A 25,990-nucleotide genomic window follows, 5' to 3' on the forward strand; every position below is an offset into this window, starting at 1 on the left:
TCTCTCTCTTCTCCTCACCTGCTCACACTCTCTCAGTGTCTCTCAAAAATAAATGTTAAAAAAATTTTTAATAAAAAAATATTTTAAAAAATTAGGAAAGGAAAAAATTTCACAAGTACATACAAACATAATAAAGTGGTAGATTAATCACTTATGAAACCATTATGGAGGTTAAAGTACAAAAGCAGTAAAATCAATTACATCCATAAAAGTCATTCAAGGCATCACAAAACAAATGAATATAAAGTATGACACTATATACATACAGTTTGGTGGGTGGAGTAAATATTTAGTGCTTTTGGAATGGGTTCAAATTGAAGAGCCACCATCCCTAATATAGACTGCTATATGCATAGGGTGTTACATATAAACCTAATGTTAACTACAAATCAAAAACCTATAATAGATATGCAAACAATAAAGAGAAAGGAATCCAAGCACGTAGCTAAAGAAAGACATCAAACCACAAAAGAAGAGAGCAAGAGAAGAAATTAACAGAAAAGAACTATCCAAAAAACCCCACAAAAAATAAAACAAGAAATAAGCAACAAAATGGTCACAACTACATACCTTTGAATGTAAGTGGACTAAATCCTCCAATCAAAAGACACAGGGTGACTGAATGGCTAAAAAGCAAGACCCACTTATATGCTGCTTACAAGAGACTCATTTCAGACCCAAAGACAATGGCAGATTGAAAGTAAAGGGTTGGAGAAACATTTATCATGCAGATGGAAATGAAAAGAAAGCTGGGATAGCAATACTTACATTGGAAAAAATAGGTTCTAAAACAAAGATTATTAATGAGAGACAAAGAAGTAAACTACACTATCAAAAGGGAACAATCCAACAAGAAAATATAATAATTATAAATATTTATGCACCCAGCATATAAACACCCAAATACATAAAGCAACTATTAACAGACACAAAGGAAGAAATCAGTACTGACACAAAAATACTAGGGGACTTTAACAACCCATTTACATCAGTGGATAGGTCATCTACATAGAAAATCAACAAGGAAACAGTGACTTTGAATGACACATTGGACCAGATGGATCTAACAAATATATTCAGAACATTCCATCCCCAAACAGAAGAATACACATTCTTTTCAAGTGCACATGGAACATTCTCCAAAACAGATTCCGTTAGGCCACAAAACAAGTCTCAACAAATTCAAACAGATTGAAATTATGACATGCACCTTTTCCATCCACAATGGTATAAAACTAGAGATCAATCACAAGAAAAAATCTGGAAAGAGCACAAATATATGCAGGTTAAATGCCATGCTACTAAACCATGAATAGGTCAAACAAGATATCAAAGAAGAAATAAAAAATTACATGGAAAGAAAAAAAATTACATGGAGAGAAATGAAAATTAGCACACAACAGTTCAAAATCTTTAGATGCAACGAAGAAGTTCTAAAAGAAATGTTTATAGCAATACAGGCCTACTTCAAGAAATGAGAAAAATCTCAAAGAAACAACCTAAACTTACACCTAAAGGAGCTAGAAAAAGAATAAACAAAACTCCAAAACAGTAGAAGAAAGGAAATAATAAAGGTTAGAGCAGAAATAAATGATATGGAAACAAAAACAACAATATAACAGATCAACGAAATGAGAAACTGATTCTTTGAAATCAACAAAATTGATCAACTTATAGTCATACTCATAAAAAAGAGAGAGAGATGACTCGAATAAAATCTAAATGAAAGAAGATAAATAACAACCAACACCAAAGAAATAAACAGGATTGTAAGAGGATATTATGAAAAATTATATGCCAATAAATTAGACAACCTAAAAGAAATGGATAAATTCCTAGAAACATATAGTCTACCAAAACTGAAGCAGGAAGAAACAGAAAATTTAAACAGACTGATTACCAGCAATGAAATTGAATCAGTAATCAAAAACCTCCCAACAAAACAAAAGTCCAGGACTAGATGGCTTCACATGTGAATTCTACCAAACATTTAAAAAAGAGTTAATACCTATATTTCCCAAATTATTCCAAAAATAGAAGAGGAAGGAAAACTTCCAACTTCATTCTATGAGTTCAGCTTTAGCCTGATCCCAAAACTGGATAAAAACACCACAAAAAAAGGGAAACTACAGGCCAATATCTCTGATGAACATAGATACAAAAATCCTCAACAAAATATTAACAAACAAAAGCCAACAATACAGGGGCGCCTGGGTGGCGCAGTCGGTTAAGCGTCCGACTTCAGCCAGGTCACGATCTCGCGGTCCATGAGTTCGAGCCCCACGTCGGGCTCTGGGCTGATGGCTCAGAGCCTGGAGCCTGTTTCCGATTCTGTGTCTCCCTCTCTCTCTGCCCCTCCCCCGTTCATGCTCTGTCTCTCTCTGTCCCAAAAATAAATAAACGTTGAAAAAAAAAAGCCAACAATACATTAAAAAAGTAATTCACCACAATCAAGAGGGATTTTATTCCTGGGATGTAGGGTTGTTCAATATTCACAAATCAATCAATGTGATACAAAACATCAAAGCAAAAGAATAAAAGCCACAGATGCAGAAAAACCACTTGACAAAGTACAACATCCATTCATGATAAAAAGCCTTAACAAAATAGGTTTAGAGGGAATATATCTCAACATAATAAAGGCAATATATGAAAACCCACACCTAACATCATACTCAATGGGGAAAAACTAAGAGCTTTTCCACTAAATTCAGGAAGAAGATAAGGGTGTCCATTCTCACCACTTTTATTCAGCATACTACTGGAAGTCCTAGCCACAGCAATAAGTCAAGAAAAATGAATAAAATACATCCAAAATGATAAAGAAGAAGTAAAACTTACACTATATGTAGATGACATGATACTTTACAGAGAAAGTCCTGGTGCACCTGGGTGGCTTAGTCAGTTAAGCAGCTAACTTTGACTTAGGTCATGATCTCACAGTTCATGAGTTCAAGCCCTGCATCAGGCTCTCTGCTGTCAGTGCAGAGCCCACTTTGGATCCTCTCTCTCTGCTCATCCCCTATGTGCACACCTGCACATTTGTTCTTTCTCTCTCTAATATAAATAAACATTAAAAAAAAAAAGACAATCCTAAAGACAACCAAAAGACTGCTACAATTGACAAGGAATCCAGTAATATCACAGGATACAAAATCAATGTACAGAAATCCATTGTATTTCTATACACTAATAATTAAGCAGCCAAAAGAGAAATAAGGAAAATAATGTATTTACAACTGCACCAAAAATAATCAAACACCTAGGAATAAATTTAACCCATGGAGATGAAAGGCCTGTGCTTCAAAAACTATAAACACTGATGAAAGAAATTAAAGATGACACAAAGAAATGGAAAGATATTCCTTGCTCATGGATTGGGAAATCATAAGCAATAATCTCTTTGACATCAGCCACATTTTTCTAGATGTGTCTCCTTTGGCCAGGGAAAGAGCAAAAATAAACTACTGGGATCACATCAAAATGAGAAGTTTTTGCATAGAGGTGCCTAGGTGGCTCAGTCAGTCGAATATCTGACTCTTGGTTTTGGCTCAGGTCATGATCTCATGGTTCCTGAGATCACGCCCATGTTGGGTTCTGCCCTGAGTGTGGAGCCTGCTGAAGATTCTTTCCCTCTCCTTCTGCCCCTCCCCCACTTGCTCTGTCACACAAGCTCTCTCTCTCAAAATAAATAAGCTTTTTTTTAAAAAAGCTTTTGCATAGCAAATGAAACCATCAAGAAAACAAAAAGACAACTTACTGAATGGGAGAAAATATTTTGTAAATGACATATCTAATAATGGGTTTATATTCAAAATATATGAATAACTTATACAATTGAACACCAAAAAAACCATATAATCCAATTAAAACGTGGGCAGAGGATATGAATAGACAGTCTTCTAAAGAAGACATACAGATGACCAACACGTGGAAAGTTTCTTTACATACTAATCATCAGGGAAATGCAAATCAAAACCACAATGCCTGACAGAATGGCAATGATGTGGAGAAAAAGGAATCCTGTGTACCGTTGGTAGAAATGTAAATTGGAGGAGCCACTGTAGAAAATAGTATGGAGGTTCTTCAAAAAGTTAAAAATTACCATATGATCCAATTCTACTACTGGGTATTCATGCAAAGAAAACAAAAACACTAATTCAGAAAGGTATGTGGACCCCCATGTTTTTTGTAGCATTATTTACAATAGTTAAGATATGGAAGCAACCCAAGTGTGCATCCACATATATATATGCAGAATACACACATACACACACATATACAATTGAATATTACTCAGAAATAAAAGAATGAAATTTTGCCATTTGCAACAGCATGGATAGATCTAGAGGATCTAATACTAAGTAAAATAAGTCAGAGAAAGACGAATATCATATGATTTTACTCATGTGTGGAATTTAAAAAACTATCAAAGAAAAGAGAGAACCCCCCCCCAAAAAACCCCAGACTCTCAAATACAGAGAAATGGTTGTCAGAGGGGAGGTGGGTGGGGGGATGATGAAGTAGGTGAAGGGAGTTAAGAGTACACTTATCACAATGAGCACTAGGTAATGTATAGAATCATTGAATCATACTGTACACTTGAAAGTAATAAAACACTGTAATTATGCTTGAATAAGAATATACAAACAAACAAACAAACAAACAAAACCCTGTCTTACTGCCTCAGTGGCAGGAGCTATAGGACATTTTCCTTTCATGAAACAGTCTCTGGCCTTGCCTTTCTGGGACATGGTGCCAGCTATTTCGTCACAGTGGTGGGAAAGTATTCCTGGAAGCTATTCCTACACTGGATCTCTACAGTAACTTAGCTACACAGAGAAGTTATTGCAAACTACACAAATACACCCCAGCAAACGTAAACCAAAATATCTGCAAGCCAACTTTCCCAAGGATATACGTAGCCATTCCAGTGCTATCCAATGTGAGGAATATACGATGAAGGCCAAGTAGAATGGAAAAATTGAGTAGTCTGAACCAACTGTGGTTTAAAATCCCATTTTCTGAAAATTCTATAGAAACATATAACAATAAAAATACATTCCTAAGGAGAGACATATTGCTCCCGTACGAGGAAAGGACCTAGAGCATCACTATTTCATTATAAACCTGAATAAACCTGGTAAATTTGAGTCTACATATTTCCTGTTTCTTTATCTCCTCCCCACTGTATTCTGATTTCTTCTCTTCTATTTTGCATTTCATCAGTTTTCTTTTCATTCAAGTTAGGGTATCATTTATCCTCTCTCTTCACTTTTTTGTTTCAATATTTTTTTTTTCATTTCTAAAATGTCCATTTTGTTCTTACACCTTCACCTAATTTTTAAAAATATCCTCTTCTTGTCTTATCCATTCTGTATCTCTAGGCATTTAAAGATATTTTTATTTTAATATATTTTACGTTGTTCTCTTATCTATAATTCCTCGGCTGGGAATGCTCCCAATTTTTATGCCACCTAACAGTCTCAGGATGGTAGAGGGCCTTGTGTGTTTTGTAGAGTTTGACTGTGTGCCTATCACAAGAGTCTTCTGTGCCCTGGCTTATGGAGGTATTACCATGAGGCAGTTGTGTTTCCCTTTGTGAATAGAACCCAGGACTAGCACTCAATCACATATGGGGCCTGAAACCTCAACACCATCTGTGTGCTGGTATTAAAACCCCATCCCCTTGTTGCAAATGGATGTGGCACAATTTGATCATTTCAGCAAATAGCAGATTTGGGGGATAAATGTTATCTTCCTCTGGATTGAGGTGGGTAGCAGCTGATACCCCACATAAACACAAATACACATAGACCACATGTATATAACCTCAATAACGATGGTATAGCACAAAGAAAGCAATTCTTGAACCAAAGTCTGCTCATGAGCCCCCCTCCACCCCCCCCCCACACACACAAAAAGAAGGCAAACATTTATTAGTAAGCAAGTACAAAAATAGTTCCATGCTTGTGGTCTTTACCTTACAGTACCTTGCGTGAAAAGCTTACTTCGATACAGAAACAATACTTTCATGGGAGAACTATCTAGACTTATAGTCAGGTGAGATGACTGAATCCCCATGAACTGGAAGTACTTAGGACTGATGGGCTGCAGACCTCAAGCATTATAATTGTAGAAATCTAAGCTTTCTGGATTTTTATACTTCATACCTGCATGATGTTCCTAACCAAACACGTCTGTCTTGAACATGACTCATTTTGCCAATTAAAAAAAATTGTTTCTAGGGGCACCTGGGCATCTCAGTCAGTTGACTGTCTGACTTTTGACCTTGGCTCAGGTCACAATCCCGAGGTTCATGGGTTCGGACCCCATGGTGGGTTCAGTGCTAACGGTCTGGAGCCTGCTTGGGTCCTCTCTCTTCCTCTCTCTGCCCCTCCCCTCTTCTTGCTTTCTCTTAAAATAAATAAACTTAAAAAGAAAGAAAGAAATTGTTTCTAACATCTGTTAAACTAATAACCCTTCTGGTGAAGATTTTGATAATATTTGAAATGCTAAGCACCCACCTATAACAGTGTGGATTCTTGGTGAAGTTACTTCATATACTGACGAACCATATCTGTCTGTTTGTTGGCTTTAGTCTTCATATTGCAGAAAATTACCTGGAAAGATGGCCATTAGTAGTTCCCAGTATCACATTCCAGCAGCATTCTGACCAATTTCAGCCTGAGAATTCCAAAGTACAATGCTCCTCTTACATGTGGTGTGTAGAACCAAATGGCCTGATGCAAGGCAAACATAATCAAGGAAAACACAACTCTTAAGCCACTGAGATAGACATTCTAATTCTGTTTACATGACTGCAAATATTTTAAGCAGCTATTTGGCTGGCTGGTGTTGACGTTTTAATCACCTATTGTGTTTCTACACATGCACATGTGTTCAAGGCAGGCTTCCTCCATGCTGTGCTTGTATGATTAATTTTTTATAACTAAATTTCAGGTTTATATGTATTCTTTTTACATTTAATCTTACAACTTTCCCTACATAATATCCAAGGGTTTTTTGTTTTTTTTTTTTTAGAATATTCATTCTGCCATCTGGGTGAACAGATGGATGGATGGATAAAACATCTAACATTACTCCACTCAGTAGACCATATTTTACAGTCAGCAATGCTGTCCTAAAATTATTTCAAGCTCTGGATCCCGCTTCTATTATTTCCCTATCATTGCCCCACTTTCTCTCTTTTTTGGATATTAAAAGTAGTCACCACTAGTAGCCAAGGAAATTGCAACTGAAGAGAAAAGCTTAGCAGGAAGAAATAGCAATTTATGAAGTGGTACCCTGGTGGCCTGGATTATTACAGGCTCCCAGTGAGCCTACCTCCCTTTGGGGGAGCAGCTTATATGCAGCAGGAGAAGCTGATTCAATGCATTTCTGATTCTGCATCCTCTTCTGGTACTGGGTGTGCTATAACCAACTCTGCTAAGGGATCAAGTTTCATGGAACATGTAATGATATCACAGCAGGACTTCAGCAAACAACAAAAATTAGAGGTAGCTAGGGAAAGCAAACAATTATGGAAAAGTTAAGGATCAGAGAGAGGCAGCTCCTAAGGCAGAAAATTCTTCCTGTTTCAGGCTTGAGTCCAGGGAAACATAAATACAATGGTCTATTGTACAACTGTCCAATAGTAATGGACTTTGGTCACTACCAGCCTGGGAATATGCGTACCAGGCAATCTTAAAAGCAATTCAGCTGATTATTAGTCCCTAGAGCCATCCTGTCATTCTATGCTAAATAATAATAGTAATAATAATTTCAAGTCGTGCATACAGTGAGCTTTTAAAAAACCAGCACACTCTAATTCCTAGCCAAATAAAATGTGATAAGGAATACAGTATCAGATTACTGATCATTCAAAAGCTCTTGAGGGATTAGTGTTATCCCGTTGGATATCTGAGACTAGAGTTTCTCTTAAATGAATGATCTCCCTAGAGATGAGTTTAACAGGTGCTAAAGACTTCATTTTTTTTATTCAATGACTTTTTCTCTAAACTTTAAGGACTCCTGTGTATTTAAACTCTAGAATTAGTTGTATTTCTCTTTATATAATTGCCCTACATTAAAAACATAGCTATAAAACCTACTAGAGTTCTTTCTCTTTTGTTGTCTTCACTTCTATGGATGTTCCTTCCAAGTGTACAAAACCTCCCCCATTCCAAACTTTCCTTTCTTTTTTATTTCCATTTCATATTCATTTATTCATATAAGGAAAATCTGTTTGTTGGTTTTCTCGTGATGTTTATTCCATACTTTCTCTTAATAAAGTGAACATTCGGAATGAGAAATCATTACAGGTTTTAAAAAGGCTCATAAAACCACAAACCTCAGAAAATAACATTATTATTAACTGGCAACAAGGTCACTTTTTTTTTTTTAGTTTTCTTCATTTGATTGCCTTTTTTCCATCAAACCTATATATACCAAAAGTTGCCACGCTTTTAGATGCTAAAGACCACCACCACTTGTCCATTGTTGTGTGTTGATTATTTTGAACAACTCCTTTACGGGTCCTAGTTCATGCTTGAAAGATACTAGTCAAATTATCTTCTAAGGAAAAAGGAAATTACTTCTTCTGCCTTCATTCGGGATTATCTTCTTCATCCTGTTCAGGAGCAGTGAAAGCAAAGAGGCTGAACAAGTCCATCATTTGTGTGCTGACCAGAGGATCCCAATTCATAAGGAACTAGCAGCTCCATTTCTGACGGTGTCCTTGTTATCCTTCTGGGGTACTGCATTACCTAATGCCTGGGCGATGGGGCCTCCTTCTATACCAAACATCTGCACGTAGAGGTTTCTCATCAGAGTAGTAACTACTACAGCTGCACAGTTTCGTGGGCATGAGAATATGTTGGAGCAGGGTACAGAGAGGAGGGGGCCAGAAAATGACAAATCAGCAAATCTATCACATCTGTCAAAGAGCTGCCCTCTCTCCAAGTAGATGAAGAAGGTCTGGGTTTGATTTCAATCAACTAGAGTGCTATGAAAAATACTGTATTTCAGGGGTTTTGTGTGTGTGTTAAGACTAAGTACCTTTTTCTTTTGGGTTGTTTGTTAAGAAATATACAGAGAAAACAAATAAATACAAAAACTGTGCTGACCTAAATAACTACTGGCCTCGTCTTCTACAGATGTAATTTGAAGGAGCTGATAAAGAAACTCGGATGCCTTAGAGGCCTCTGTGTAATTACAAAGGAAACACTCCAGAAAGCTAAAATGGCAAATATATTTAAGGTAATTCCCTGTGAATAGACTTTGGCCGCCACCATCCATTTTATTATTGCTTTTCTAAATTGCTTTCTTGCTGTTCTCCAGCAGAGCCTCAGATCAATCTCTAGGTATTGTTGTGAGGGCTTGTCCAAAGTAATGACACCTGGCACCGAGCTGTAATTGTTTTATGTGCAGGGCATGTTATGCTGTGCACAAAGTCTTTTTCTTCATTAAGAGAGTTTGAATCTCATAGTAGGCTCTAAGCACAAAAGAGGGCACCTTGAAGCAAATGTCTTAGTTTAAATAGAATTTTCTCCAGAAAGCAAGGAGCACAGGGTCACCCTCATTCAGAGAGTGAGAGGTGATGGAGAGACATCTAGAGCACGTTGTGAGTTATCCATTTATTACCTCTCAGCTCCAAATCCACCTTTCCTTCAATGCTCTAGAATCACGGAGCTGAATTCTGTAAATCTCTCTCCATTGTCAGCTGGCCCAGTGTTTGACTGTCAGGGGATGGATGCTGGAGAAGGGGGAGGTTTCTCTGCCTGATCTGCAGTACTCAGCTTGTTGGGTTCTTGCTGTAACCTTCTCAGCAATGCCTGTTGGCCAGCAGCCAGTGACCTCTTCTGGGCACACTCCCTTCAGAGATATCACAGTGGAGTGTCCATGATAGTGGTCTTACTGGGGCTGGATTCTCAGCAACTGCCTCCCTCCGGGCAATTTCCTCAAGGAGAGCCACTGTTCAGCACTTCTCCATGAACAGTTTCCTTCCACAGCCCCAGTTGACTTCACAGCAGGGTGCTGGTAGATAATGCTTCTCCCCTTAAACAGCTTCCCCAGACTACTGCAACATGCAGAGTTCTGAGGAACTGCACCTCTGAGGCAGTCCTCCATGAGGACTGTTTCTCCCAGCACTCCAGAGGGAATATTGCCAGTGAACTTGGCATTCCCAGGGATCCACAACTGTGCCCTCTCCAAGGAAGTTATGTGTCTCCATCCTGGGAAAGATGGCAGCCTCCTGGGGTGCTCCACATCAATGCCAGGGCTGATGGCTACTCCTATATCTGCTATTCTCGTATTTGCTAGCATTCTCTTGGCTCAGATTTTCCAATCCCCCAATTACTGAAATCCCCTGTTAATTTTTTATGTTGAACTTTCTCTGTTCTATTTTTTGTGTTTTCTGTTTCCTGTTGGACACTGATTAATACAATCCCTGAGTAGGAGGGAAGAAAGGGGTTCTCAGTGCTTCACAGAAGGAAGAGCTGCTTCACCTCTGACATTTCTGCCCCATGTTTCCCTTTTTCCTAACAACACCCTTGCCCCCATTTGGCTACTCTCAGCAAATCGTGTTAACGGGCTTAACCCCTAAAGGTGCCTAGCTCCCTCACTCCCAAATTTCCCCACATCTCTGTCCATCTTAGACACGTCTAAAGCTGGCGAGTAAGAAGAATCACTTTAATTTTGATATGAAATGTACAAAGTAAAACCTGTACATTGACCTTTAAAAAAATTCACAACTCGATATTTTGTAGCAGATTCTTGAAAAGAACTCTGACTTGATCAATATTGCAAATTGCCAAGTTAGGGAAAGTCCTGGCAAATCATGCTGAGAAACAGCAGAAATTTGTTCATAATGTGAAGGTCAGTCAGGAATTTCTGAATTACATTGGACAGTATCACAACGACAGTAGCCTGACTTTGACACTATAAACCATCTCCACCCTTGCACACAGAAAGTCTGTGCTCATTATGTAATTTTCCACTGCATGACCAGAGTAGTGACAAATTGACTTCCCGTGATATCTATAAATAAAAGCAATGCACTCTAAGACTCTAGTCTAATAGACTACAGATAAGTAAGACATTAAAGTTAGAGGTTGGGAAATTAATACTACAATTAGATCTTTGATCTGATTTCCCTAGTGGCCTTTATCTTCTTGGCCCAAATAAAAATATGCTCTAATTATTCCCCTAGTTGTAGGTAACTTTTTATTTATTTATATTTTGTTCAGCTTCAGGCGTACATCACAGTGATTTGATATTTTTATATATTACAAAGTGATTCCCACAATAAGTCTTGTTACCATCTGTCACCATACAAAGTTACTACAATATTACTGACTAGATCCCCAATGCTATATACTACATTCTCATGACTTATTTTATAACTGGAAGTTTGTACCTTTTAATCTCCTTCATCTATTTTGCCTGCCTTCCAACCCCCCCCCCCCCCCCTACTTGGGCAACCAACAGTTTATCTATATCTATGAGTCTGTTTCTGTTTTATCTTTTTACTTTTTGAGATTTCATATTTAAGTCAAATAATACAGTATTTGCCTTTCTCTGTCTCAGTTACTTCACTTAGTATAATACCCTCTAGGCCCATTTATGTTGTCACAAATGGCAAGATTTCACTCTTTTTTTGTGGCCAAGTAGTATTCCGTTGTATATAACATACCACATCTTTCTCCATTCATCCTCTGATGTTTACTTAGGTTACTCCCATATCTTGGCCACTGTAAATAATGCTGCAATAAACATGGGGGTGCATATATCTCTTTTTATTTGTCGGGTAACTTTGATCTTGGCTAAAAAAGAGTGATTCATCTGAAAAATTAAAATCTAAGCATTAAATATGAAGTAAACAATGGACTGCTGTCCAATACTAGAAAGGCACTACTGGATTCTGCTTCACAAGCATGCCACAAAAAGTGCAGAGCAGAGCTGTGTTTTTAAATTTGAAATTCATTCAAGAGGATGGCACAAAATCTGGTTCCTGAATGCAACACAAATATTGTACTGAGGCTTGGCCTTAACAGTGCTTAGAAATCAAATTTTATTTTTTGTCCACTATATTCTTGTTGACCTCCAGTTAAATTCACCTCAGGCACATCAGGCTCTTTATGTTTCTCTGTCTGTCCATGAACCCACAGGGAAGCATCTCACCTGATCCAATGCCAAAGGCACCACTTATATAAGACACACGTGAGTGCCCCTGGAACAGAAGAGGGACTAAAATAGTCTCACAGAGGGGATGATGGTAACTGAAAGCGAAGAATAACAATATGGAAATTACTCCAATTTTAGACTAGGGACCTGGGAGAGAAGAGCTGCTGTTGCCTGCTATGGGGGAAATAATAAGAGAAACCTGCTCTTTCTGAAAAAGGACAGCAGGAGATGAGGTTCTGCCCTGGTTCCTCATGTGACTTCACTTCATCAACTTCAGACGGGTTATTCCCCCATTTGGGGCCCTCTGAATAATCCCATTCAGACTCATATTTCCATGGATGGGGATAGGTTCCTCCTTCTATTAACCATCCAGTTCCCTATACCCAAGATTTCATTTCTACAAGTCCCTTTGAACAGGGTTGTTCAGTTAGCTAATCTAGTCCTCTCACCCCGCCAGGGAGAGTTAGAGAAAGCAGCCATTCTGTGGTCCTCCCGGCAGAAACCATTTCCACCAGAATGGAGAAGAGAAAGCTGTGTGAACAGGTGCAGAAGCTCACAAAGATTCCAGCCCCTCATCAAAGGGGCACTTCTTCCTGTGGTAGTTTCTTCTCCCTGCTTTCTCAAAAGTCCCCTGTTCTTCATAGCACAGCTTGCCAGTTCTCTGTTCCAACTGACCTAGTACTGGTACCTCTTAAATAATAACTTCTCATTTCCTTCTCTCCCCAGCCCCCGACAACTACCATTCTACTTTGTCTCTGTACATGTGGCTATTCTAGGGCTCTTTATTTTAGAGCCACCTCATACAGGTGGAATCAGTTAGTGCTATATTCTTGTGGCTCAGTGTCTTCAGGCTCATCCAGGTTGTAGTATGCATCAGAGTCCCCATTTTTAAGGCTGCATAATATTCCATTTCATGTATGTACCACATTTGGTTCATCCATTCATCTATCCATGGACACTTGGGTTGCTTCCACCTTTCGACTCTTGTGAATAATGCCACTGTGAACATGGGTGTACAAATGTCTCTTCAAGACTCTGTTTTGATTCTTTGGGGTATATACATAGAAGTGGAATTGGGGGTTTATAGTGTTTGTCGTATTCTTTGGCAAAACTATGATTATAATGAAATCTCAGTCTTCCTTCACTTCCTAATTTAACCCTGTACTCATGCAGCTATTCATGGCTGCAGAAAAATAATAACCCTACCAACTTTCTCAGTTCATGACAAAGAACTACCACCACCACCTACCTACTTGCCAGCATCTGCACTCACATCCATTGAATTCCCTCCTACTACTACCAAGGAACACTTGCTTCTCTATTCATGTACATATATCCATGGACCTCTCCAAAGCCACTCCCTCATTTTGTGAACTACATCCCATTCCTTCCCATCTAGCCATTTTGTGAACTACAATCCATTCTTTCTGTTAGAAGATAAGCTGAGGCATGTTAAAATTTTTAGGAGTTTATTTGAACAAACATCAACTCCACTTGAACAGTGGCACACTGGAAATGGACGAGCACTCCCAAGCAGAGCCACAGGCAAGGATTTTATTATAGAGAACACAGGCGAAGCAAGGAAATTATTTGGCTGACTATAGCACAAGTGTCTGCATTATTTGGGAAAGCGAAGTTAGCTGTTTGTGAGTGGTTGTTCTTAACCCTGAGGCATTTACAGGAACTGGCTCCGGCTTAGGTTTTGGCTTGCTTACATAGTAGAGTTGTCTGGGTCTTAAGCCCTCCTCATTTGATGACTGTAACACTTTTCAATTCATTGCTAGAGAATATGTCTCCAATAATCCCCCCACACACACACCTGCAACATCAACTTCCCCTTTACTTGGCCATTTCTTTTCTGTTACTTCTCCCATTTAAGAGAGAGAGAGAGAGAGAGAGAGAGAGAGAGAGAGAGAGAGAGAGACTTTCCCTTGGCCCCACTTCTCTTGTCAGCTATCACCCATATCTCTTACCTTTTTTATAAGCAAAGCTCCCTGAAAGTGTTTTCACATATCTCCTCTAATTCTCCTCCTCCTTATCTTTCTTAAATCCTCTTCAATCCAGCTTTTCTCCCTGCCATTCTATGGAATCCCCTGTTGTCAAGATCATCAATGATCTTCATGTTGCTAAACTCAGAGTCAATTGTCAGTCCTCCCCTTGTTAACAACATTTGATAGGTTACATCTGATAGGGTAACACAGTTGTTACACTTTTCCATACGGTTTTAGGGTGTCATTCTCTGGATTTCCTTCCTATCTTTTGGTTTCATTTCCTTTGACTTCTTAAAAGCTGGAATGCTCTGGGTCTATTTCTGGCTGGAATCGCTTTTCAATCCATACTCATATGGCTATAGAGATGCTGATGACTCAAATTTACACCTTCAATCCAGACCTCTCCCCTGAATTTCAGATTCACGTGTCTTAACAGCCTCACTAATCTCCACTTGGAAGATAACAGACATCTCAAATATAACTTATTCCAAACTGAAACATATGATCTCTACCACTCTATTCCCCACCTTCTCTCCTTGAAGGCTTCTCTGTGTTAAATGATGGCAAACATATCCTCCTAGACTCCCAAGCCAAAATCTTTGGAACCATTCTTAAATCTTTTATTTCTCTCACACTTGGTATTGAACCCACCAGAAAAATCCTATTTGTTCTACCTTCAAAATATACCCACAGTTGCATTTTGCTTGTGAATTTCTGCCATTCTGTGTGTGGCAGCTGTAACACTTGCCTGGCACTTCCTTCTGGCAGAGTCTCTCCTTGCGCTTCAGTATTTTCAAAACAATAGAAAAAGAAAGAAAGCTAATAAATAAAAGGGCATGTTGTGGGTGTGAAATTCTAATTGCTTCTTAGAATGTCTTTGTTTTCAAGGAAGTTAGGCTTAGAATCGCAAACATTTAACAGAAAGAAAAACTAGAAGCAAAGTAAGACTACAGCTCTCATACAATGGTTTAATACTATGTTCTATACAAGGCCTATCACGTTCAGTGCTTAATGAATGTTCACGGACACAAATAATACTATCTTACATTTATATAGTGCCTTACCATGTGCATACAGTTGTTATATGCATCTCATAATCCTAGTTAATCCTTACAACAATCCTATCATTCAGTCAACCCTGAAGTCCTTGTGGGCAGAGACTACTCTGTACCCTCAAAGGCTAGCACAGGGCCTGGGTATGCAGTGTGGTTGCCCAGGAAATGTCTATTGAATGGGTGGACTCATTGATACAGTGTTATTAGCCCCATCTTACAGATGAACAAAATAAGATCCAATGACTTGCTCAATATCATCAAACTAATGAGCAGGAATAAGCTGTCTTCTAATTCCTAAATTAGTGTTCTCCCAAAATATTAGATTTCAAGCTTCTTAAAATGTTGGTTTCCCGTTCCTTACAAGAGAATAAACTTTTAATACAAATGTGAATTGCCTACTATTATCTTCTTCCACTACCTTCCAACTTAACCTAAGTAAATATCAGTTTTCTATCATTTCCAGTCATAGATAAACCTAGGAAAAACAATAAAACCAGTGTGGGCTCCTTGGTGACTGTAAATGGGCTCCATAAAGTGCCCATTTAATGCTTTCAGGAATATCCTACTTTATTTAGATTTGGCATATTTATTATGCTAAACCAATGGTATTCTCTGAAAACATATAGACATTGTGTGTGGGTGGGGGAGGAGTAGGAGTTGGAACAGGTTATCAGGTAACACTCAATCTTAACTCTCTCTCTGAGCTCCTCCCTCCTCCACCTCACTTATACCAAATTGTTCTCTTTAATGGTCATTCCTGAGTCACATTGTCACCAAACTCTGACATCTTATTTCTTTCATATGGAAGCATTTAACTAAATATATCTAGATGCTGTCATTTGGGGTGTGTATTTCATCTCCACTGACATGTGTACCTTATTAGTAAGCATCATTTTCATATTCCCACCTCCTTCTGGAGTTATTCTTTGATGCTTTCCACATATTGGATTCCCAGTCACCAGGCCTCTCTGTGTCTGTCCTGTCCTTTTGTTCCCCAAAGCCTCCCCTTTCTTTCAGTACTCTAAGGCAGTCCCTCTCTTTGTTCTCATCAAGCCAAACTTTCATCAGTGCAGCAAATAATCAGGTTAGAAGCCTACCTCCAGGCCAACTTGTTTATAACAATAAAGGTATCACCCACTTCTAATTCTATCACCTCTCCTTCTCACAGTACTCATACAATCTATCTAAGAATTCCTAAGATACTGCTTTTGAATCCATAGTTACATAGTACAAACTTTGGAAAACATAGGAGAGAAGAGTGATAGGAACTTTCAGCCAAAATGGAATAATGGAGATGATTTGCAAGCCACATTTTAGTGAGGCAGGGCACACAGCTAGTCTTCAATAGCCATTACATGATGCTTCCCGATTATGACCAATCTCAGGGCAGCTTTGGAACAATCAAGCAACGTTTATGTCCTATAGGTCGAGTAATCTTTGCAAAGAGAGAAGCACACAAGAATTAAGAAGAGTAATTTCTTATAAGAAACTTATAATACACTAATCTTCTTTAGACTTTATACAACCTTACACAGCTTTTTAATAGCTAGTAGACCATTTCTAACAAACCCAAACGATGCCTTTACCTTCCTTCTTACCCTCAGCTGACATTCCAAAACAAAACAAAAAAACACCTTACAAAATAAAGATTCTCCTGCATCTTAATGAAGTAGGAAAAGAACTAGTGGTTCTAACTTTGAGTCAAGTCCAAAATTTGCTAGTGACCTTGGATAAATCGTTTTGCCTCTTTGGGCCTAAGGTTCTTTATCTATAAATGAGAACAACATTATCTGCTTCCTAAGATTATTGTGAGGAATAAATGAGACCATATATGAAAGGATTTCAAAAAATATAAGTAGAAAACACCTGATAAGTGCTAACATCCAACTCCAGCAAAAGAGCAGAGTAGACCAACTTGTCAGATGAGGGCGGAGACTACACCACATGCATTTGGGAATCCCATTTCCCAAACCACAAAGTGATTCCTGTTTCTAGACATCATACTGATTTTTCACTTTTTTTTTTTAAACTACGTTCTACAACTGACATGGGGCTTGAACTCCATACCTCGAGATCAAGAGTCCCATCCTCTATTGACTGAGCCAGCCAGGCATCCCTGATTTTTCATTTCTTAAGGAAGAGATATCTTTCATGATAATGCATGGAGATTTATGGGGCTCTAGAAAATGATATTACTGTTGTAAGCATAAGAAAAATAAATGCAAGTATTGATACTTAAGTGGACTCGCTGCATTTGGTTAGACTTAACTAGAAAAAGAACCAGAAGATTTGATGTAAAAATACGGGCTTTTTATAGAAAATTAATACCTCCCTGTATGTAAAAATAGACAGCTAGTTTTCTAAGGTCACCTATATTATTTTTTCTTACACAAGTTGCAATCATTTCTAATTTAGACTCCCCAATCACCTCTCATTTCTTATTTATTTTTTTATTTTTTTAGAGAGAGAAGAGAGCACGAGCAAGGGAGAGGGGCTGAGGAGGAGAGAGAGAATCTTAAGCAGGTTCCACACTCAATGCAGAGCCCAATGTGGGGCTTGATCCCATGACCCTGGGATCATGACCTGAGCGAAAATCCAGAGCCGGACGCTCAACTGACTGAGCTGCCAAGGTGCCCCAGCCCTCATTTCTTGTACTCTAATCTGCATGGGCTAGCCTCTGCACATCCCCTAGCCTGCCTCCATCACCTTTGCCTCTCATTCGCTTCATCGTTGAAATGCCATCTACATGCTGTCAATTCCCAAATAAATATCCCATGTCCACACCTCTCTTGAAGGACAGAATTTAACATCCTAGTGCCACTCCTGACCTCCACTTGGATGTCTAACTGGACTCAAACTTAGCCTGCCTCAAACTGAACTCCTGATCTCTGCCTTCAGGCCCACCCATTCAGTTTCCCCATTCTTGCTAATGGGGAAGGGATATGCCTGGCATGTTTGTGGAATAATAAAAAGCCAGTGTGGCTGAGGCAAAGTGAGCCAGAGTGGAGTAGTATTCCATTCCCCCTTTGATTAGACAAGAAATATTGGAATTACATTTCCATATCCATCCTGCCAGGAAATCTTATTGGCCCCACCTTTGAAAGTACATCTGGAACCTTACCATTTCTCGGTGATCCCACAGGTAACACAGCCAACAGTATCTCTTGCCCAGGTTATTACCATAGCCCTCCCCCTCGTGTCTCTGCTTTCATCCTTGTTGTCTCCACCCCCCATCCCCAACTCTGATTTACTTTCAAAACAGCCACAGAGTGTTTCTTTCAAAAACCTGTTTTAGTGCATCTTATGGCTCCGTCCAAAATGCTTCAGTACTAACCCACTTTATCCAAAGAAATACCTTCTATGAACCGGTTGCACTATTATTATCTCTCTGACCTCATTAACCTACTACTCCACTATGGCTCACTTTGCCTCAGCCACGCTGGCTTTTTATCATTCCACAAGCATGCCAGGCATATCCCTTTTCCTGGTCTTTGTCCTGGCCTTTGTCTATCTGCCTGGAGAATGCCCTTCCATATGTCCCTATATCTAACTTCTTCACATAACTCATTTCTTTAATGAGTCCCACACTGACCACCTCATTTATAATTACAATTCTCCTCCTGTTCCTTTTTCTTTCTCTAAATACATAGCACTTACGATTCCAACATGGTATGGATTGTTTATTTTCTGTCTCCCTCTATTATTATATAAAGACCACGAGGGCAACATCCGAAGCAGAGTGTCTGGTACTTAGTAGCTATTTGTTGGATGAATGCCTTCAGTTTCTCAGTTAGGAAGACCCTGGAAAGTTGTGTGTGTGTGGTGTGTTAGTTTCCTACTGCTACTCCAACAAATTACCATAAATTTAGTACCACAAGACAACACGAATTTATTCTCTTACTGCACTGGAGATCAAATGTCTAAGACCAAGGTGCCAGCACTGCTGTGTTCCTTCTGGAGGGTTCAGGGAGAAGCAGTTTCCTTGCCTTTTCTGGCTTCTAGAGGTTGCCTGTATTCTTTGGCTCTTAGCCCCTTCGTCCTTGCTCCAACCTCTTGCTTCTGTTGTCACATCTACCACTTGCTTCCATTTCCTGCCTCTTACAAAAGACCCTGTGATACATCAGGCCAATCCAGATAATCCAGGATAATCTCCCCATCTCAATTTAAGCATATCTGCAAAGGCTTTTTTGCTGTATGAAGTGACATTCACAAGTCCTGAGGATTACAATGTGGACATCTTTGGGAGGCCATACCTCAGCCTACCACACGTGGAAAATGGTTTTCTGGGTTCGTTTGTGAAGCACAGCATAACTGGGCAAAAGCTGAAGAGCTGTGATAAAACTAGTATATTTGCCAGTGCATCAGCGTATCGGGCACAACAAGGGATAGGCAGGCGCGCGCGCACTCTCTCTCTCTCTTTTTTTCCAGATAACTTGAAAGAGAAACAATACAATTTCTACTTGAATAGGCATATAGTGGAGTTCGGAAAGAATCCAACAGAAGTGGGTTAGCGAAGTTTTGAGTAAAGACGTAAGATAGGAGGCTGAGAATTTGATCAGAGGTGAGAGAAGACAACTCTCCTAAGCCACGTTAAGGATTCCGGGACCTGGTTCCAAGGGAAATTGGAAACCACTGAGGGGACTTACACAGGGCAGTGGCCTGATGAGATTTACATTTTAAAGCCTATCACTCTTGCAATAACGTGGAAAAAGAAAGCGAGAGCAAGAGAACATGTGAAAAGACCACTTGGGAGAATGTGCAGTCATCTAGGGGCCAGTGGCTGGCTGTTACACTGATCTGAGATTCCTTCTCTGAAAACAAAGATCATATTCTGATCAACCTCATGTGCCTGTTGCGATGATCCAATGAAAACACATCCAAAGCAGTAAGTTGGGCATATAGGCTGTGCTGGCTACCAGCACTGCGACACTGAATCCGACTCTAGCTATCCATTCCTACCACAAAATTACAGATACTGCTTGAAAGGAAATAAGGTATCGATTACACATGACACAAGCTATTTAAAAACCCTTGTGACATAAGCACAGTGGGACAGTAGCTAGCCTCTGCACAATCTTATTAGGTCCAGAAGACATGTCTGTACATACCTCTTGCTAAAGGAGATAGGAGATGATTCCCAGTTCAGAGAGAATGTTGGGTCCCGGATTTCAGTAACAGCGAAACAAGGGGAAACAAAATCACCCTTGGGACTTCCGGCTGCCAAAGACCAAATATTATGAAAATGAACAACGTGGAGGTTCTCAGAAGTGTTTTTCTTAGTGTCATCAAGCAACGAGTCCTTCCAGCATTGTGTGCAGAAGCATCGAGTGGGCATGACATGTAGGCTTAGGTCATATCTCTGTCACTTCAGAGGTTTACCAATGGGAAAGTCATGCGAACTCTGAGCCTCAGCTACCCTTTCTGAAAATTGAGATAATTACAGAAATACCTCACCACAGTTCTTTGTCAGAATTTAAGGAGAAAATGCTTACAAAGTGCTACCACAGTGGATGATACAGAGTAAGTGCCCACATGGTTACTGTTATTATTAAGGTTCTTAATTGTTGTCGCTTTTCCTTTCTTATATGTTTATCAATTCAATAGCTTTAGCGGAATTGCAAAGAGCATCCTGAAAGGTTAGGGAGGCAGCAAAGAGGCCAGCAAGGAAGCAGCACAGGGAATGTTAGGGTCAATACCAAGTTGTCTTTACCAGAGACCGAACATAGTTGCCTGTGACTCAAGCAAGAATGGAGGCATTGTGTTCCAGTCAAAGTGCGTCGGCAAAGAACAGACAAAGAGCAAGCAAGGGAAGAAGGAAGCAGGAGCCAAGGGGAGAATGACAGTATGGAAGGGCCCAGAGAAACTCATCTCCTAGAGCGTGTGGCTCACTGTCCCCAGGAATCTGACAGCACACGAGGAGAAGGATAAATGGGAACACTGGCAGTACTCTCACGGCTGCAGCTGCCCTCTCTGTGAAAACACAGGCACAGGAACCCTCCGTAAAGGAAACATGGTAAGAAGCTGTTTGCAGCCTTCTCTGGAGGGCATTGTTGCAGTACAAAAAAGAACCACTTAAAAATAACAAGACTGCTATTGTCAATAAATGAAATTCTGAACACAATCTCATTAGATACTATTAAGACTAAGAGAGCTCATGTTTCTGAGTTTCCCAACAGATTGGGACTGCCACAGCTTATAAACTGCATGGGATTAGAACAAAAAATAAAAGATTCTAATTCACCAAAAGCCAAGGGGTAAATGTAAGTCAAGGATAAGAAAAAGAAAGATGTCTACGTGGCCAAGCCTCCTCAGAAAGGAAAATTGAGGAGTCACTTAGCTGACACTTTTCCCTTTTGATGCCCCATAAACTCAGGCTGACTCAAGTGCATTTAATACTATGGAAAAGAAGTACTTTGGTTTCATCTCAGCAAAGCACATTACGGCAGGCACTTGGAATGGCTGTCGTAAGCTGAATTTAACAATTTTCAGAACTAAGAATGATTGGATGTCTTTGGTAGACTAGATATGATTGATTACGTGTCACCCTCATATGAAAAAGATTTGGGCTCCTCATTGCCTACCCGGATTTTGAAAAGCCTTCCCTTTCTCTGCTCAGTCCCCATGAAGGGATAAGGAAACCCTAAGTGTCCCAAATTCAATCCCAACTAGGTACAGAGACTAACCAGAGGATGCTTGGTCGAAATTCTAAATTCCCAGGAATAACTGTCCTGGTCCAATGACACATGGCAAGTCTTACACCACAAACATGCCTCAGGGAAGGGAAAGTGCAGATTCAGTAGGGGTCCTAAAGTGTGCCCCACTTACCTTTCCCCTCTCTTTCTCTCCTCTTCCCTGCACACAACCGCATCACATTTTGCCATTCCTTCCACCTCCTTTCTCTGGGGTTTCTCGTGATTTCCTCAGGGTGGAATGCCCTGTTTCTAAGATCTACCTGTTGGGAAACAAATCAGACACAGCCTTCAAGACCGCACTTGGGGAACTGGTCAGGATACATGCTCAGATTCATAGATTTTAAGTGATATTGTGCTATGGTAAGCTTAAAAGACACGGATCTTAGTAAACGCGATAAGATGAACCTAGTTGGAGATGTTCAGAGCGGGGCTTCCCTGGTATGTGCTGATTCCTTACCAGGAAACATATGAGGATGTTGGCATATTTGTCACGGCACCGTGGTGTGAGGTATTTTGAGTCTCTTTAAATCCCGGCCAGGCCTTTTGAAATCATAGCATTATTACCTTAAAAAAGATCAGCGGTGCTCTATGCTCGAATCAGTCCCAGTTGACATATCAACTCATAAATACAGAATGACAGCTAGCCACGAGCAATCACTCATCTGCAGAGCTCCAGGCCCTTGGAGGTACTGAGCGTGACACTCTTGGCCTCCCATACACCAACTCAAGAGGATGCCTCTTCTTTATCCTCTCAAGTCACCCACTACTTGAGCACTTTGGTTTTACTTCCTGGATTACGTTGTTGACATTATGGCCCATTGTGAATGGTATGTGCTTTGCCGTCAGTTGAATCCTGATGCGGCCACTTAGCTTTGTTGGAGAAGGTTCCTCACTGGCAAAACAGGAGATAAAAATATCATCTTCTTAGATGTAGTGTGAAAATTAAACGGCAATGTATACAAAACACATGACACATTGCCTGGTACAAAGTAAGTACCCAGTAAATGCTAATAACAGCATTATTATTTGTTGCGGGAACAGTCTGTATCTTATTGATATTTGAGTACATTACCTATACCTAAGGGCAAAAACAATCAATGAATTTAATAGCAAAATGGCCACTTGAGGACAATGCCTCCCATCACCTGACCCAGAGTCCTGCCAAATGCCTAATAGGGTGACAGGGACATCTTCCCTGATGACAGCTTTAAATAAGACAAAGATACCAGCTTCCTTAGGCTAATTAAGCCTCTGTTGTGACTAAACCTGCCAGTCTTCTTTGAATTCTTTTCAGAATCCTACCTATATTACACATGCATAAGCTCTAGGTGCTTATGAGACACAAACATTCACTGAGCACCTACCATTTGCCAATTAATGCATTAAACACTGCAGACACCAGACGAGAGAAAAACGCCTCTGCTCTAATGTGCTGACAATCTCATTCCGGGATGCCTTATCTACTTTAACACTTAGCTTAATGCTCACTTCCCGTTCACCAATCCACAGTTCACACAACTTAATGATTTGTAATGCTTTCACCCCTTGGTCTTCACACCCTGGAGCTGGAGAATCATGATCTTTTCCATGGAGGATGCTGTCACTACAAGCCCTAGTGTAGACCTGCTCTGGTTACATCAAAATGACATCATCACCACTGCCATCATCATAGCTAATATTCACTACACAATGTGTACAATTTACAAAGCACATTCAAATAATGGGATTGCTGTACCCAGACTTCACATAGGAGTTCGTTTACCATAGTTCCGTGGAATATGGTCTCTGCTGGGTTTTTTTGTATTTTGCATTTTTTTCAAAGTTTTTTGATGTTTATTCACTTTAGAGAAGGAGAGACAGAGCATGAGTGGGGGAGGGACAGAGAGAAAGAGAGGGAGACACAGAATCTGAAGCAGACTCCAGGCTCTGAGCTGTCAGCACAGAGTCCGATGTGGAGCTCGAACCCATGAACCATGAGATCATGACCAGAGCTAAAATCGGAAGTTTAACCAACTGAGCCACCCAGGTACCACATGTTTTTTGTTTTTGTTTTTTTGTTTTGTTTTTTACTTTTTTTGATAAGCCTAGCTCCTCAGTGTTTTTTGGCCACAACAGGTCACTGGGTCTTTGTCTCCATGGAACAATCTACACAGTGTCCGCCAAGTTTCTACTTTAGGTTCAGACCCAGAATAATACACTTTACATTTTAAATTTGAATTAACGTTTCTTCCAAATCTTCGTTTTTGTACTTACCATCCTTGGAGGTCATCTGCTACCTTTGCATCCACCCGGAGATTTGCAAGTTCTTCTTACAGTGTGAGATCAGATGCCAAAGTATCCTCATTCCTAAACGGTCATCTGTGTCCTGGGACTGAAAGTTCATTTGGTGTTTATTTGTTTTGATATTTTTATTCACTAACCACGTACCTCTGGAATCTTAGTCATTGTACTTCTCTACCTAGAAAAGCTCATTTTCCTTATTCTTTATTATTGCCTCCATATGTTCCCTAACCAATGACTGACAATTCCATAAAAATTGCACTTAGATATACCTTGTACTTAAACACATGTTGGTATAAGTTTGAGAAAACACTTTTACATCTCAAATATATATGCCAGTTTCCCAATACTCAAATGCCTCTTAACCCTTATTTACCATAATTTCCATTTGCTATAAACTGGACCAGTGCAAACCAGGTCCACAGTGAAATACCATGTCCATTCCGATGGGTCAGTGCCCGCGCCACACCAGTGATTAAACTTTGAGTTTCACTCCTATGAATGAGCTTACTTATATATATTTTGATATAGGATGCCCCCGTTTTAAATACTAACTTTGTACAAAACAACCGAGAGTCAGGAGACCTCAAATTGAATGAAAAATGACTGAAGTCCCTTTTCTCTAGCAACTCCTACACTTAAGTCAACAAATTAAAGGAGATGACGAGAATCAGTATTATTCTAAACACAAGCCTTCTTTATTAAATAATGGTCTCCCAGTTCAAAAGAACTCTGGAATACCTAAATAAAAAATATGGAAAAAATCAAGTTTCATATTTAAAAAAATCAAATTATTTAAAAACTAAGAAAAACATTTTCCACTGATGATAATGATGATGCCATTGTTGAATGACATTTGTGTGACTAACTATGGGCCAGGTGCTCTTTTATAACATTTATATTAAATAATTGCTATACATTTATACCCATTCAATACACAAATATGAACAAATATGAACACAATATAGACTATAGAGATTCCTTTTCTGGTTTTATGAATTCACTAATAAACATATGAAATATAATTAGGGGCATAATTACCTACAAAATGCAAATTAAAGCAGTGAAATGTAATTTCTTCACCCATCAAATTAATGAATGTTAAAAGAAAATGGTGATAGTGAGAAGACATTATCACTTGACTGCCATTGATAGAAGTATTTCCTAAGAAGCTATTTGACAATATACACAATAAGAACTTTAGATATTGTCATACTCTTTAATCATTTTCTGGCATACTTCTCAGAAACTGACAAAATGAATTACTGTAACAGCTGAGTAACAAATCTGTATATGAGTCAAATTGTTTCAAATTGTTTGTTTTCAACAATTATGAAGAAGGACCTATTAGCTGATAGATCACAAATAATTTTGACAATAGATTACAGTGATTTTGGGCATGTAATGAACTTTGAGAGTTTCTAAAAATTGAATAACTGCTATAACTAAGCTTTAAAATTCTGATTTACATTTGTATGCTAAGTTTCTCAATGACTATATATTTATATATGTCATATATATATATATATATATACACACATAAGTAACATTGAAAAATAGAAGAAGATTGAGGCTAAATTTATTAGGAATAAGTAATTCTACCCATTGATAATTGAGAAAGAATGAAAAACGCCATTTCATTAAGGACCCCACTTTTAATAAAGTTGAAATTTTATATTTATTAACTTTATCAAAATTTATATTTTTGTGGTTTGATCAACTATGACTTCAATATACACTTATTGTGCTGCAGAGAAATGTAGTTTATCTATGCCATTGACTTTAT

The 25,990-nt window shown here is 39.1% G+C and overlaps 1 long non-coding RNA gene across 2 annotated transcripts; it reads right to left on the reverse strand.

Moving 5' to 3' along the window:
* Positions 1-6,119: 6,119 nt before the first annotated feature.
* Positions 6,120-25,637, reverse strand: LOC123385542. Of its 2 annotated transcripts, none has more exons than XR_006598275.1 (4): positions 24,178-25,637; positions 22,058-22,184; positions 20,341-20,449; positions 6,120-6,743 (listed from the first exon to the last, which is right to left on the reverse strand). It is a non-coding gene; the product is annotated as an uncharacterized LOC123385542 (long non-coding RNA). The 2 variants fall into 2 exon arrangements; XR_006598274.1 differs by having other exon boundaries at positions 22,058-22,816.
* Between the last annotated feature and the right edge of the window lie 353 nt (positions 25,638-25,990).

Source organism: Felis catus, chromosome B2 (genome assembly GCF_018350175.1).
Source record: "Felis catus isolate Fca126 chromosome B2, F.catus_Fca126_mat1.0, whole genome shotgun sequence".
NCBI lineage: Eukaryota > Metazoa > Chordata > Mammalia > Carnivora > Felidae > Felis > Felis catus.